At 40.7% G+C, this 15,715-nt stretch overlaps 1 protein-coding gene across 1 annotated transcript in view; it reads right to left on the reverse strand.

Annotated features, from left to right (window-relative positions):
• Window positions 1-15,715, reverse strand: part of LOC128663173 (zinc finger protein 609) — a 474,651-nt gene that overhangs the window by 30,041 nt on the left and 428,895 nt on the right. The gene's annotated exons all lie outside the window — the stretch shown is intronic.

Genomic DNA, 15,715 nt, shown 5'->3' on the forward strand with positions numbered 1-15,715 from the left:
TCTCCCTCGTTGTCTGGTGATAGCTTCTTTATTGGTACAGATTGACTTTTATTCAAAGCAATATCAATACAATTGGTACACACCGTTCTATTGGGCTCCACATTGGCTTTTGAACATGATGAACAAACAGCTTCCTCTGAATCAGACATGTTTAAAACAGACTTAGCAATGAAACTAACAAGCTTGGAAATCACTTTCAATAAGTTTTACAAGCAATATAAAAAAGGCTGCAGCGCTTCAAAAATACAGATATAATTAAACAATTCTTAACAAGAAGTGTACTATTAGCAGAGGATTGCACCCATTAGCAAAAGGATGATTAACCCCTCGATACCCAAAACGGATAAAACAGATATCAATTAAGATTTAACGCTTTTAATCACAGTCAGCACACTGTCACAGATCTGCTGTGACTGATTACCTCCCTCACAAATGAAATTTGCAGACCCCTGAGCTCTCTAGAGACGTCCTGGATCAAGGAGGAAGAAGCAGAAAGACTGTGCAATAATTTTAACTGCGCAACAATGCGCTAAAACAAGGGCCCTCCCACTCCAATCACAACAGTGGGAGCCCTGATATAACTGTTTCCATGCAGAAAAATATGTTAGCCATGTGGAAAAAAACATGCCCAAAGCGATTTATCACCAAAGTACCTCACAAAAAACGAATAACATTCCAGTAAACGTTTTATTAAAAAACAACATTTTTCAATGTCATGCAAAGCTATCACTAAGCCTGCTACCAGTCGCTACCACTGCAGAGAAGGCTTAGGTATTATTTCAGTGTTAACAGTATTTTCTCAGTCAAATTCTAGTCCCTAGAATATAACTCGACTGCGCATACATTTATCAGCCTGATACCAGTTGCTACTACTGCATTTAAGGCTGTACTTACATCATACGGTAACAGCAGTATTTTCTTAGTCAATTCCATTCCCAGAAAATAAAGTACTGTACATACCTCATTTGCGGAGGACCCCGCATGCTATTCCCAGTTTCTGAAGTTACCCCACTCCTCAGAATGTCGAGAACAGCCAGTGGATCTTAGTTACGCCTGCTAAGATCATAGATAAAAAACGCAGGCAGTTTCTTCTTCCAAATACTGCCTGAGATAGAAAAACAGCACACTCCGGTGCCATTTAAAATAACAAACTTTTGATTGAAGAATAGTTAAGTAAAAACTCCAGCTCCTCTCGCGACCTCCTTCTTTGTTGAGGGTTGCAAGTGAATGACTGGATATGATATGTGAGGGGAGGAGCTATATAGCAGCTCTGCTTGGGTGATCCTCTTGCAACTTCCTGTTAGGAAGGAGAATATATCCCATAAGTAATGGATGACCCGTGGACTGAACACACTTAACAAGAGAAAGATAAGCAGTCTTGAATGGCAAAGTATGTACTAGAGCCTCCACTGCATGTGTATCCCTGGACATCGCCATTTACCTGGGAAGTTTGTTATTCAAACGAGAGGCCATCAGATTTCTCTCTGGTAGGCCCCAAAAGTCCACTATCAGACTAAATATCTCCTGATGAATAGACCACTCCCCTGGATGAAGAGACTGACAACTGAAAAAGTCTGCTTCCCAATTGATCACTCCTGGAATATGAGCTGCAGAAATTAAACAAGAGTTGGTTTCTGCCCAAAAAGAATTTGAGACACTTTTTTCATAGCCAAGGAACTGTGAGCTCCCCCCTGATAATTGACATAAGCTACTGTTGTAACATTGTCTGACTGGAAACGGAAATACGACTACCTTTTCAAAAGAGGCCATGCTTGAAGAACCCTGAAAATAGCACAGAGTTCTAAAATATTTATTAGAAGCCTCGCCTCCCTTGTACTGTCAGAGACCCCCAAACTGCTCCCCAACCTAAAAGCCAGAGATTGACTTGTATTAGAATCTAAAAATATATTTTGAGAATAATCCCTGCACCATTGGCGCAGCATACAAAGCTGAAGAGGCTTCATGTGAAACCGAGCAAAGGGGATTGTATCTGAGGCTGCAATCATTATTATTATTATTGGTTATTTGTAGAGCGCCAACAGATTCTGCAGAACCAAATCTTCCATACACCTAGCCACTGTAGGGAAAGAGACTGGGTTCAGACAAGCTGACACTAATTTCACTCTTCTCTGATCTATAAGAGAATATATATTTGGAAACAAAGGAAATAAATAAATAAATAAATCCTTGTCTGAGGAAACAAGAAACTCTTTGGTAAATTGATCCTCCAACCACAATTTTGAAGAAACAACAACAGTTTGGTATGAGATTCTGCTAAAGGAAAAGACTGAGCTTGAACTAAGATATTGTCCAAGTAAGGAAACACTGTAATACCCAGAGTTCTGATTACAGACAAAATGGCACCCAAAATATTGGTAAATATCCTTGGAGCTGTAGCTAGACCAAATGGAAGCACAACAAACTGATAATGTATTTCCAGAAAAGCAAACCTTAGAAACTGATGATGTTCTGGGTGAATAGGAACAAGAAGATAAGCATCGTTTAAATCTATTGAGGACATAAACTGACCTTGCTGAACAAAAGCTAGAATAGTCCTGATAGTTTCTATTCTGAAAGATGGGATCCTTACAAACTTGCTTAGAGTCTTTAGATCTAAAACTGGTCTGAAAGTATCTTCCTTCTTTGGAACAATGAAGAGATTTTAATAAAATTCCATCCCCTGTTCCAGTAAAGGAACTGGCATAATCATTCCCATTTCTTCCAGATCTGAGACGGATTGAAGAAAAGCCTGAGCTTTTACAGGATTCTTTGAAACACTGGACAGAAAAAACCTTCCTCTGGGAGGCCTTGATCTGAGACCTATCCGATAAACCTTAGAAACAATATTCTGAACCTAGGAATCTGGAACAGAATGAAACCAAGCATCTAGAAAAAGCTTTCATTTGCCTCATACCAGAATATCTGGAACATGGGCCGCACCTTTAAGCAGACTTGGAAACTGGAGTAGATTGTGTTACCTGCTTAGACTTATTCCAATTGACGGTGGGGGTCTCCAGACTGCACTTGAGTTACCTTGTTTATGAGAGGCGCCAGATTTCTGTTTTTTGTTCTGACTAAAGGAACGAAAACGACTGGGAGGCTTAAATTTTCCTTTGGACCTTTTTGCCCTGAGGAAGAAAAGCTTCTTAACCACCAGTAACCGTAGACAAAATGGAATATAAATCAAAGCCAAAAAGTTTATTTCCTTGAAAAGAAAGCAACAACAGTCTAGATTTAGAAATCATGCCAGCATTACAGGATTTAAAGGGCCATTATACACTCATTTTTTCTTTGCATAAATGTTTTGTAGATGATCTATTTATAAAGCCCATAAAGTTTTTTTTTTAAATGTATAATTTTGCTTATTTTTAAAGAACATTGCTCTGATTTTCAGACTCCTAACCAAGCCCCAAAGTTTTATTTGAATACCGTCAGCTACCTTCTTCAGCTTGCTCCTGTTTGTGTAAAGGGTCTTTTTATATGCAAAAGAAGGGGGAGGGGGGGGGGAGTGTCTTATTTCCCACTTGCAGTGGGCTTTCAAGCTGCCTTTTCAACAGAGCTAAACTGAAAGCTTCTAAGTACGTATTAAACCATTTTATACTGGATTTTTATATCAGTATCTGTGCATCTTATTCTTTATAGTAGTCTATTACATGCAGTTATATGAAAATGAGTGTATACTGTCCCTTTAAGCCACAGGGCCCTCTTGGAAAGGACAGAGACATGCTTTTAACATTGATTTTTATATCATCAAATATAGCATCACTAATATAAAAATTTGCACGTTTGAGCAAATTCAATAAATTAGAGGTAGGAGTATCAGAAGAATACTGCTGAGCAAGGCAATCTAACCAGCAGGTCTAAGAATATAACCAGAATGTAAAAAGGACCTTCTTAGAAAAGATTGTAATTATCTATCAAGAGGGTCTTCAAAAAGGTACCGTCTTCCAAAGGAAAAGTAGTATGTTAAGCCAAGGTAGAAATAGCCCCACTTACCTTAGGAATGGTTTCCCATAATCCCAGATTAGCAGATGGTAAAGCGTATCATTTTTTAAACCTTGCAGAAGGAATAAAAGACACACCAGACCATTCCTTAGAAATTACATCTGAAACAGCATCAGGAACAGGACAAATCTCAGGGAGATTAGACAAAGATTTATAGACTGAATCAGGACACTTATTGCTAGTAGAAGGCAACACTTGAACTGACATTTTTATGTTTGTTAGAGCCTGTGAAAACACAGTAGAAATAAACTTCTTCATAGCTGGAGGAACTCCATTATCATCACCCTGTAAAGAACAGACAGTAGGTGCATTACAATCCTGAGAAACATTAGATTGATCAGAATGTGATAAAAAAAAAAAATCTAAGCACGAATCACATAAATGAGCTGAAGAAGATACTTCAGTTGATTTACAATAAACACACTATATATATATATATATATATATATATATCCTCCGTGTGTGTCTGCACTCCCAATGCTGTGTAGTCATCAACCAGGGTGCAAAGTCAAACAAGTATACAGTCTATATCCAATAAAGGACTGCACTCACTGGATTTAGTTTCAGAAACCTTCAAATCTTTATTGTGGTAACGTTTCGGGGTTCGCAGACCCCTTCCTCAGACCAGACAACAGTGCAAGTGAACAAAGTGTGCAATATATAGCACTAGCCCCACCCATCACAAACATCAAAATTGCGCCAAAAATCCATCACCATGGTAACACACAAACAAGGCCCCATGACCATACCACCAGAAAACACAATCAAAATACAAAATAAAACAAACTGCATATGCAAGTATTTTGCATAACCTCATAGTTGAACACTAATATGTACAATCATCAGTAGTAGTAGATATTCAGTAGTTACAATAGAATCACTGTAATTAGTTACTGATCCAGTTTAAGTAGCTTAAAGTATATTTAGACAAGCAATGATGGAAAACACACTAATCAAATAATCAAATAATCAAAGTAAACATCATGCAAGAAGAGGACCTCATATATATCTATATATATCTGATTGACTTTTTATTATTTGTTTATTTTACATCTAGTTCAAATGCTAGAAGTTTAAATGCCTAATCTATGTTGCAATGTTTATATGATATGGCTTATGTGTATATTTCCTTAAGATTGAGTCCTGTAACTGGATACAGGGAGGTGGATATGTTTTTAAACAGTGCAACTGATAGATAGATTCCTCTTCTTGCATGATGTTTACTTTGATTATTTGATTATTTGATTAGTGTGTTTTCCATCATTGCTTGTCTAAATATACTTTAAGCTACTTAAACTGGATCAGTAACTAATTACAGTGATTCTACTGTAACTACTGAATATCTACTACTACTGATGATTGTACATATTAGTGTTCAACTATGAGGTTATGCAAAATACTTGCATATGCAGTTTGTTTTATTTTGTATTTTGATTGTGTTTTCTGGTGGTATGGTCATGGGGCCTTGTTTGTGTGTTACCATGGTGATGGATTTTTGGCGCAATTTTGATGTTTGTGATGGGTGGGGCTAGTGCTATATATTGCACACTTTGTTCACTTGCACTGTTGTCTGGTCTGAGGAAGGGGTCTGCGAACCCCGAAACGTTACCACAATAAAGATTTGAAGGTTTCTGAAACTAAATCCAGTGAGTGCAGTCCTTTATTGGATATAGACTATATATATATATATATATATATATATATATATATATATATATATATATAACAACAATTAAAATTATGGGGAGGCGAAAAGTGAGTTTAAAATCCTCCACTAAATACAAAATATAGAGAAAATAACTCACCTTTTTACTTTTAGCCTGCTTTTTACAGGCTAAAAGTAAAAAGTTGAGTCATTGTGAACCTCATTTGCATATCTTACACAGATTCCTTCGCTGCATTGGAAACAGTGTAGTCAGAGAGTTTCTGGGTTTAAAGCAAGTCTTCTGACTTGTTTAGATTTGTAAATGGTTTACACAATGATTTATTTTCTCTATATTATATATATATATATATATATATATATATATATATATATATATATATATATATATATAAACTTTAAATATAAAGCAGCCAAAAATAAAGCCATATGAGTCATATATATATATAAAATATATATTATATATATATATATATATATACATACACACACACACTTACCAATAGACACTCGTCCACTAACACAGTAATAAACAGCCAAACCAGTACTGAAACATATCAGCGGTAATGGAGATAGGAGTATATCGTTTATCTGTAAAGGGAGGCAGAAGATGAATCCCTGTGACCGAATTTACAGAGGGCTATGAAGGATTTCCCAATGAGGCGAAACCGTAGAAACAAAGACCATACTGCAAGAACGTCCCTCCAACAACCACTGTACTCTAAGGGGAACCGAGCCCTACATAGAATGAAGACCCCTCTCTACGTGTGAGGTGGGAGTGTGTATATATATATATATATATATATATATATATGTGTATATATATATATGTATATATATATATATATATATATATATATAACACATAGAAACACCCAGCACTCACCAGCTAGCTCACAGCTAAGATAAAATCACAACTGGAAAGGTTAGTAACCGCATCTGGCCAAATGGGAAAGCTCAGGCACCACGTCAAGGTCCTTTCCATTGCCGGAGTCCCTAACACAGCCACACTATCATACGAGCTCACAAAGCCAAACAGACTGAGAACAAAGAAGGGGTGCACAGGTGGAGTAATCACCCATAGAAAATACAAAACATGGAAGGGAACTGCACTCCAAGACCGGATCAGATACACATCCTGTGACTCAGCAACATCCAGCCCTGGGTGCTAAATAGCACTCCAAAAAAGCTGTGATGTCACCAGAGCCACAGGCAGTTAACCCCAGCCCGGAATGGGTGCAAGAAACAAGGGGGATTACAAATAAAAAGTAATACAACACATAGAAACACCCAGCACTCACCAGCTAGCTCACAGCTAAGATAAAATCACAACTGGAAAGGTTAGTAACCGCATCTGGCCAAATGGGAAAGCTCAGGCACCACGTCAAGGTCCTTTCCATTGCCTGAATCCCTAAAACAGCCACACTATCATGCGAGCTCACAAAGCCAAACAGACTGAGAACAAAGAAGGGGTGCACAGGTGGAGTAATCACCCATAGAAAATACAAAACATGGAAGGGAACTGCACTCCAAGACCGGATCAGGTACACATTCTGTGACTCAGCAACATCCAGCCCTGGGTGCTAAATAGCACTCCAAAAAAAAAATCCAACCTGGAAAGGTTAGTAACCGCATCTGGCCAAATGGGAAAGCTCAGGCACCACGTGAAGGTCCTTTCCATTGCCTGAGTCCCTAACACAGCCACACTATCATGCGAGCTCACAAAGCCAAACAGACTGAGAACAAAGAAGGGGTGCACAGGTTACTAACCTTTCCAGTTGTGATTTTATCTTAGCTGTGAGCTAGCTGGTGAGTGCTGGGTGTTTCTATGTGTTGTATTACTTTTTATTTGTAATCCCCCTTGTTTCTTGCATCCATTCCGAACTGGGGTTAACTGCCTGTGGCTCTGGTGACATCACAGCTTTTTTGGAGTGCTATTTAGCACCCAGGGCTGGATGTTGCCGAGTCACAGGATGTGTACCTGATCCGGTCTTGGAGTGCAGTTCCCTTCCATGTTTTGTATTTTCTATGGGTGATTACTCCACCTGTGCAACCCTTCTTTGTTCTCAGTCTGTTTGGCTTTATGAGCTCGCATGATAGTGTGGCTGTTTTAGGGACTCAGGCAATGGAAAGGACCTTGACGTGGTGCCTGAGCTTTCCCATTTGGCCAGATGCGGTTACTAACCTTTCCAGTTGTGATTTTACCTTAGCTGTGAGCTAGCTGGTGAGTGCTGGGTGTTTCTATGTGTTGTATTACTTTTTATTTGTAATCCCCCTTGTTTCTTGCACCCATTCCGGACTGGCGTTAACTGCCTGTGGCTCTGGTGACATCACAGCTTTTTTGGAGTGCTATTTAGCACCCAGGGCTGGATGTTGCTGAGTCACAGGATGTGTACCTGATCCGGTCTTGGAGTGCAGTTCCCTTCCATGTTTTATATATATATATATATATATATATCTTGGGATTTTGGAATTGTTGCCTCCTCCTAGCGGTAGAGGTGCCCTACCTGAATTATGCAAGTTTAATTTTGACTAGACTGTCCCTTTAAAAGAATGCCAAGAATAATGATGACTAGAAGACCAAAAAAGCTTTCCAAACTTTGTAATAGATCTTACTGGAATCAGGTGTCCTAGCCTGAACAAGACTATTAAAAACAGAATCAGAAAAAAACCTAACAAAGAACTATCAGTTCAATTTCCAAGCCATTAAGCTTAGAGATTTTAAATCTGGATAGAAAATGCCTTAAACAGAAGATCGCTTCTTAGAGGAAGAGGCCAAATCTGGCAACTGGACATCTGAATCAGATCGGCAAACCAAACTCTTCAAAGCCACTTTGGAGCTTATGAGAAACACTGATGCATTAAATTCCCTTGGTAACAATACCGGAAGAGGAAACACATAAGCCAGCTGAAAAAGACCAAGGAATATTTAGAGCATCTGTCTCCAGAGTCCTAGGATCTCTGAACCTGGACAAATACTGAAGAAGCTCATGAGATCTATCTCCAGCAGTCCCCAAAGATTGACAATCTGACTGAATACTTCTGGATGAAGAGACCATTCCCCAGGATGGATAGTCTGATGAATGAGAAAATCTGCTTCCCAAATGACCACTTCTGGAACATGAACTGCAGATATAAAGACAATGATGGATCTCTGCCCAGTCCAGAATTTTCTGACCTTCCTTTATTGTAAGGGTACTTCTGGTTCCTCCTTGGTGATTGATTCATGCCACAGTTGTGACATTGTCTGACTTAAACTGAAGGAAGGATTCTATCCTCAACTGGGGCCAAAAAGGAAGAGACTTGTGAATTGCTCAAAGTTCTAAAATATTAATGGACAACTTCACCTCCTGAGATGCCCAAACTCCCTGAGCAAAGCAAGAACCCCATACTGCACCCCAGTTGGAAAGACTTGCATCTGTTGTAATAACAGTCCATAATGGATGAGCAAAGCTTGCTCCCTAAGAAAGAAGCTAGGGAACTAACCACCAATAGTGCTTCATATGAAGCGTGGCATAAGCACTGTATCTGATGCTGCCAACATAAAACCTATTACTTCCATACAGAAAGCTACTGAGGGAAATGGCCAAGCCTGAGGATTCTGACAGGCAGATATTAATTTTGACATTCTTGTCTCTGTTAAAGACAGTCTCCTAGAGATTAAATCTATTAGAAAAAGCTACCTTGTCAAAGGATTCAAAGAATTTTATGGCAAATTTACTTTCCATCTTCCACCAAAAAAGGAGCACTCCGACGCCAAACACGTAAAGTATACAAATGACTATTTACTTCAAAGGTAAAATCCATGCAGGAAAAGGATCCACACAGCGAACGTGAGGATGGAGAGAGGAGCTGACTGCTGCTGATGCATTTCGGCTGCCACAGTAAATAGTCATTTTTATATTTTACCGTTTGGTGTCGGAGTGCTCCTTTTTTGGTGGAAGAAGAGTATGTACTGAAGAAGACGAGGGAGCACGACACCTGGGATTTCCCATATACAGCAACCCGTTAAGACTACCCCACTGTCACCACAAAGAGACCGCATTGAGGATCACGCATCAGGATGATGATGTCACCCGCCGACGTATGAGTAACTGAAGAGGGGACTCGCGGAGGCCCGAAGGAAAAGGGAGGCAAGTCACGGCTCTCCAAAGTGTTTGAGCCGCTTACAATCCAAGAGGCGAATGAAGGTTTCCCCCAGGACCGGTGAAAATGTTCCAGCAGTGAGTTGCTTCAGAAGGTCTGTGTCTACAGTACAAGGGTGAAGTGGGGGTATGTGGGTTTTATCTCTGGCTCATTTCACAGCAGTATAGAGCTGAACATTTTCTTGTTTTGAAAGACAGGTGCAATGCTCTTTTTGTGTGTTTTTTATGTAAATTTACTTTCCAACCAAGAAACTGAAGAAATTGACAGTAGGTTATAACATGAGATTCTGCTAAAAGTAAAGATGAAGCTTGAACCAAGATATTGTTCAAATAGGGGGAAAAAGAAATCCCCTTAAACCCTATGACTGAAATCAAGGCACCCAGAACTTTTGTAAAAGATTTTTGGTGCAATGGCCAGACCAAATAGAAGAGCTGCAAAATGATATTTGTCCAGAAAGGCAAACCTCAGAAACCGGATATGATCCAAATAATTAGTAACATTCATATAGGCATCCTTTAAGGCTACGGTCTTCAAATAGTGACCTTGACGAATAAAAGAAAGTAAAATCCTGATGGTTTCCATTTTGAAAATTGGCATCCTGACAATTTTGTTCAAAATCTTTTAGATCTAGAGCAAGTCGAAAAGTTTCCCCTTTTTTGGAACTATGAAGAGATTTGATTAAAACCCCTTCCCCTGCTCTAAAGGAACTGGGACTATAACACCATTAGATTAACACCATTAGATTCTAGATCTGAAACACATAAAAGAAAAGGCTGAGCTTTCACCCTTTCTCTTGGCACCCTTGAAAGAAAAAACATAATTTATGCTTACCTGATAAATTCCTTTCTTCTGTAGTGTGATCAGTCCACGGGTCATCATTACTTCTGGGATATTACTCCTCCCCAACAGGAAGTGCAAGAGGATTCACCCAGCAGAGCTGCATATAGCTCCTCCCCTCTACGTCACTCCCAGTCATTCGACCAAGGACCAACGAGAAAGGAAAAGCCAAGGGTGAAGTGGTGACTGGAGTATAAATTAAAAAATATTTACCTGCCTTAAAAACAGGGCGGGCCGTGGACTGATCACACTACAGAAGAAAGGAATTTATCAGGTAAGCATAAATTATGTTTTCTTCTGTTAAGTGTGATCAGTCCACGGGTCATCATTACTTCTGGGATACCAATACCAAAGCAAAAGTACACGGATGACGGGAGGGATAGGCAGGCTCTTTATACCGAAGGAACCACTGCCTGAAGAACCTTTCTCCCAAAAATAGCCTCCGATGAAGCAAAAGTGTCAAATTTGTAAAATTTGGAAAAAGTATGAAGCGAAGACCAAGTTGCAGCCTTGCAAATCTGTTCAACAGAGGCCTCATTCTTGAAGGCCCAAGTGGAAGCCACAGCTCTAGTAGAATGAGCTGTAATTCTTTCAGGAGGCTGCTGTCCAGCAGTCTCATAAGCTAAATGAATTATGCTACGAAGCCAAAAAGAAAGAGAGGTAGCGGAAGCTTTTTGACCTCTCCTCTGCCCAGAGTAAATGACAAAAAGAGAAGACGTTTGTCGAAATTCCTTAGTTGCCTGTAAGTAAAATTTTAGAGCACGGACTACATCCAGGTTGTGCAGTAGACGTTCCTTCTTTGAAGAAGGATTTGGGCATAAAGAAGGAACAACAATCTCTTGATTGATATTCCTGTTAGTAACTACCTTAGGTAAGAACCCAGGTTTAGTACGCAGGACTACCTTATCCGAATGAAAAATCAAATAAGGAGAATCACAATGTAAGGCTGATAATTCAGAGACTCTTCGAGCCGAGGAAATAGCCATTAAAAATAGAACTTTCCAAGATAACAACTTTATATCAATGGAATGAAGGGGTTCAAACGGAACGCCCTGTAAAACATTAAGAACAAGGTTTAAACTCCATGGTGGAGCAACAGTTTTAAACACAGGCTTAATCCTGGTCAAAGCCTGACAAAAAGCCTGGACGTCAGGAACTTCTGACAGACGTTTGTGTAACAGAATGGACAGAGCTGAGATCTGTCCCTTTAATGAACTAGCAGATAAACCCTTTTCTAAACCTTCTTGTAGAAAAGACAATATCCTAGGAATCCTAACCTTACTCCAAGAGTAACCTTTGGATTCACACCAATATAGGTATTTACGCCATATCTTATGGTAAATCTTTCTGGTAACAGGTTTCCTAGCCTGTATTAAGGTATCAATAACTGACTCAGAAAACCCACGTCTTGATAAAATCAAGCGTTCAATTTCCAAGCAGTCAGCTTCAGAGAAGTTAGATTTTGATGTTTGAAGGGACCCTGTATCAGAAGGTCCTGTTTCAGAGGTAGAGACCAAGGTGGACAGGATGACATGTCCACCAGGTCTGCATACCAAGTCCTGCGTGGCCACGCAGGTGCTATTAGAATCACTGATGCTCTCTCTTGTTTGATTCTGGCAATCAATCGAGGAAGCAACGGGAAGGGTGGAAACACGTAAGCCATCCTGAAGTCCCAAGGTGCTGTCAGAGCATCTATCAGGACTGCTCCTGGATCCCTGGATCTGGACCCGTAACGAGGAAGCTTGGCGTTCTGTCGAGACGCCATGAGATCTATCTCTGGTTTGCCCCAACGTCGAAGTATTTGGGCAAAGACCTCCGGATGAAGTTCCCACTCCCCCGGATGAAAAGTCTGACGACTTAAGAAATCCGCCTCCCAGTTCTCCACTCCCGGGATGTGGATTGCTGACAGGTGGCAAGAGTGAGACTCTGCCCAGAGAATTATCTTTGATACTTCCATCATAGCTAGGGAGCTTCTTGTCCCTCCCTGATGGTTGATGTAAGCTACAGTCGTGATGTTGTCCGACTGAAACCTGATGAACCCCCGAGTTGTCAACTGGGGCCAAGCCAGGAGGGCATTGAGAACTGCTCTCAATTCCAGAATGTTTATTGGCAGGAGACTCTCCTCCTGACTCCATTGTCCCTGAGCCTTCAGAGAATTCCAGACGGCACCCCAACCTAGAAGGCTGGCGTCTGTTGTTACAATTGTCCAGTCTGGTCTGCTGAATGGCATCCCCCTGGACAGATGTGGCCGAGAAAGCCACCATAGAAGAGAATTTCTGGTCTCTTGATCCAGATTCAGAGAAGGGGATAAGTCTGAGTAATCCCCATTCCACTGACTTAGCATGCACAGTTGCAGTGGTCTGAGGTGTAAGCGTGCAAAGGGTACTATGTCCATTGCCGCTACCATTAAGCCGATTACCTCCATGCATTGAGCCACTGACGGGTGTTGAATGGAATGTAGGGTGCGGCAAGCACTTTGAAGTCTTGTTAGCTTGTCCTCTGTCAGGTAAATCTTCATTTCTACAGAATCTATAAGAGTCCCCAGGAAGGGAACTCTTGTGAGTGGAACGAGTGAACTTTTCTTTTCGTTCACCTTCCATCCATGTGACCTTAGAAATGCCAGCACTAACTCTGTATGAGACTTGGCAGTTTGAAAGCTTGAAGCTTGTATCAGAATGTCGTCTAGGTATGGAGCTACCGAGATTCCCCGCGGTCTTAGTACCGCCAGAAGAGCACCCAGAACCTTTGTGAAGATTCTTGGAGCTGTAGCCAATCCGAATGGAAGAGCCACAAACTGGTAATGCCTGTCTAGGAAGGCAAACCTTAGGTACCGATAATGATCTTTGTGAATCGGTATGTGAAGGTAAGCATCTTTTAAATCTACAGTGGTCATGTACTGACCCTCTTGGATCATAGGTAAAATTGTCCGAATAGTCTCCATCTTGAACGATGGAACTCTTAGGAATTTGTTTAGGATCTTTAAGTCCAGGATTGGTCTGAAAGTTCCCTCTTTTTTGGGAACCACAAACAGATTTGAGTAAAACCCCTGTCCCTGTTCCGATCGTGGAACTGGATGGATTACTCCCATTAACAAGAGCTCTTGTACGCAGCGTAGAAATGCCTTTTTCTTTGTCTGGATTGTTGACAATCTTGACAGATGAAATCTCTCTCTTGGAGGAGAGTATTTGAAGTCCAGAAGGTATCCCTGAGATATTATCTCTAGCGCCCAGGGATCCTGGACATCTCTTGCCCAAGCCTGGGCGAAGAGAGAAAGTCTGCCCCCCACTAGATCCGATCCCGGATCGGGGGCCCTCAATTCATGCTGTTTTAGGGGCAGCAGCAGGTTTCCTGGCCTGCTTGCCCTTGTTCCAGGACTGGTTAGGTTTCCAGCCTTGTCTGTAGCGAGCAACAGCTCCTTCCTGTTTTGGTGCAGAGGAAGTTGATGCTGCTCCTGCTTTGAAATTACGAAAGGAACGAAAATTAGACTGTCTAGCCTTAACTTTGGCTTTGTCCTGAGGCAGGGCATGGCCTTTACCTCCTGTAATGTCAGCGATAATCTCTTTCAACCCGGGCCCGAATAAGGTCTGCCCTTTGAAAGGTATATTAAGCAATTTAGACTTAGAAGTAACATCAGCTGACCAATATTTTAGCCACAGCGCCCTGCGTGCCTGAATGGCGAATCCTGAATTCTTCGCCGTAAGTTTAGTAAGATGTACTACGGCCTCCGAAATGAATGAATTAGCTAGTTTAAGGACTCTAAGCCTGTCCGTAATGTCGTCCAGAGTAGCTGAACCAATGTTCTCTTCCAGAGACTCAATCCAGAATGCCGCTGCAGCCGTGATCGGCGCAATGCATGCAAGGGGTTGCAATATAAAACCTTGTTGAACAAACATTTTCTTAAGGTAACCCTCTAACTTTTTATCCATTGGATCTGAAAAAGCACAGCTATCCTCCACCGGGATAGTGGTACGCTTAGCTAAGGTAGAAACTGCTCCCTCCACCTTAGGGACCGTTTGCCATAAGTCCCTTGTGGTGGCGTCTATTGGAAACATTTTTCTAAATATCGGAGGGGGTGAGAACGGCACACCGGGTCTATCCCACTCCTTAGTAACAATTTCAGTAAGTCTCTTAGGTATAGGAAAAACCTCAGTACTCGTCGGTACCGCAAAATATTTATCCAACCTACACATTTTTTCTGGTATTGCAACTGTGTTACAATCATTCAGAGCCGCTAACACCTCCCCTAGTAATACACGGAGGTTTTCCAGTTTAAATTTAAAATTTGAAATATCTGAATCCAGTCTGTTTGGATCAGAACCGTCACCCACAGAATGAAGTTCTCCGTCCTCATGTTCTGCCACCTGTGACGCAGTGTCTGACATGGCCCTAATATTATCAGCGCACTCTGTTCTCACCCCAGAGTGATCACGCTTACCTCTTAGTTCTGGTAATTTAGCCAAAACCTCAGTCATAACAGTAGCCATATCCTGTAATGTGATTTGTAATGGCCGCCCAGATGTACTCGGCGCTACAATATCACGCACCTCCCTCTGAGCGGGAGATGTAGGTACTGACACGTGAGGCGAGTTAGTCGGCATAACTCTCCCCTCGTTGTTTGGTGAAATTTGTTCAATTTGTACAGATTGACTTTTATTTAAAGTAGCATCAATACAGTTAGTACATAAATTTCTATTGGGCTCCACTTTGGCATTGCAACAAATGACACAGGTATCATCCTCTGAATCAGACATGTTTAACACACTAGCAAATAAACTTGCAACTTGGAAATACAATTCAATTAGAATAATATTAAAACGTACTGTGCCTTTAAGAAGCACAGAAGATTTATGACAGTTGAAAATTAATAAATTGAAACAGTTATAGCCTCAATCCTTGTAAACAACACAACTTTAGCAAAGGTTTAATCCCATTAGCAAAGATAACAAATTCTGAAAGCAGGAAACAAATTACAGAATAAACGTTTTTTATCTCAGTCAAACTACAATTCTCACAGCTCTGCTGAGAGAAATTACCTCCCTCAAAATAAGTTTTGAAGACCCCTGA

This window comes from Bombina bombina, chromosome 6 (assembly GCF_027579735.1).
Source record: "Bombina bombina isolate aBomBom1 chromosome 6, aBomBom1.pri, whole genome shotgun sequence".
Lineage (NCBI taxonomy): Eukaryota > Metazoa > Chordata > Amphibia > Anura > Bombinatoridae > Bombina > Bombina bombina.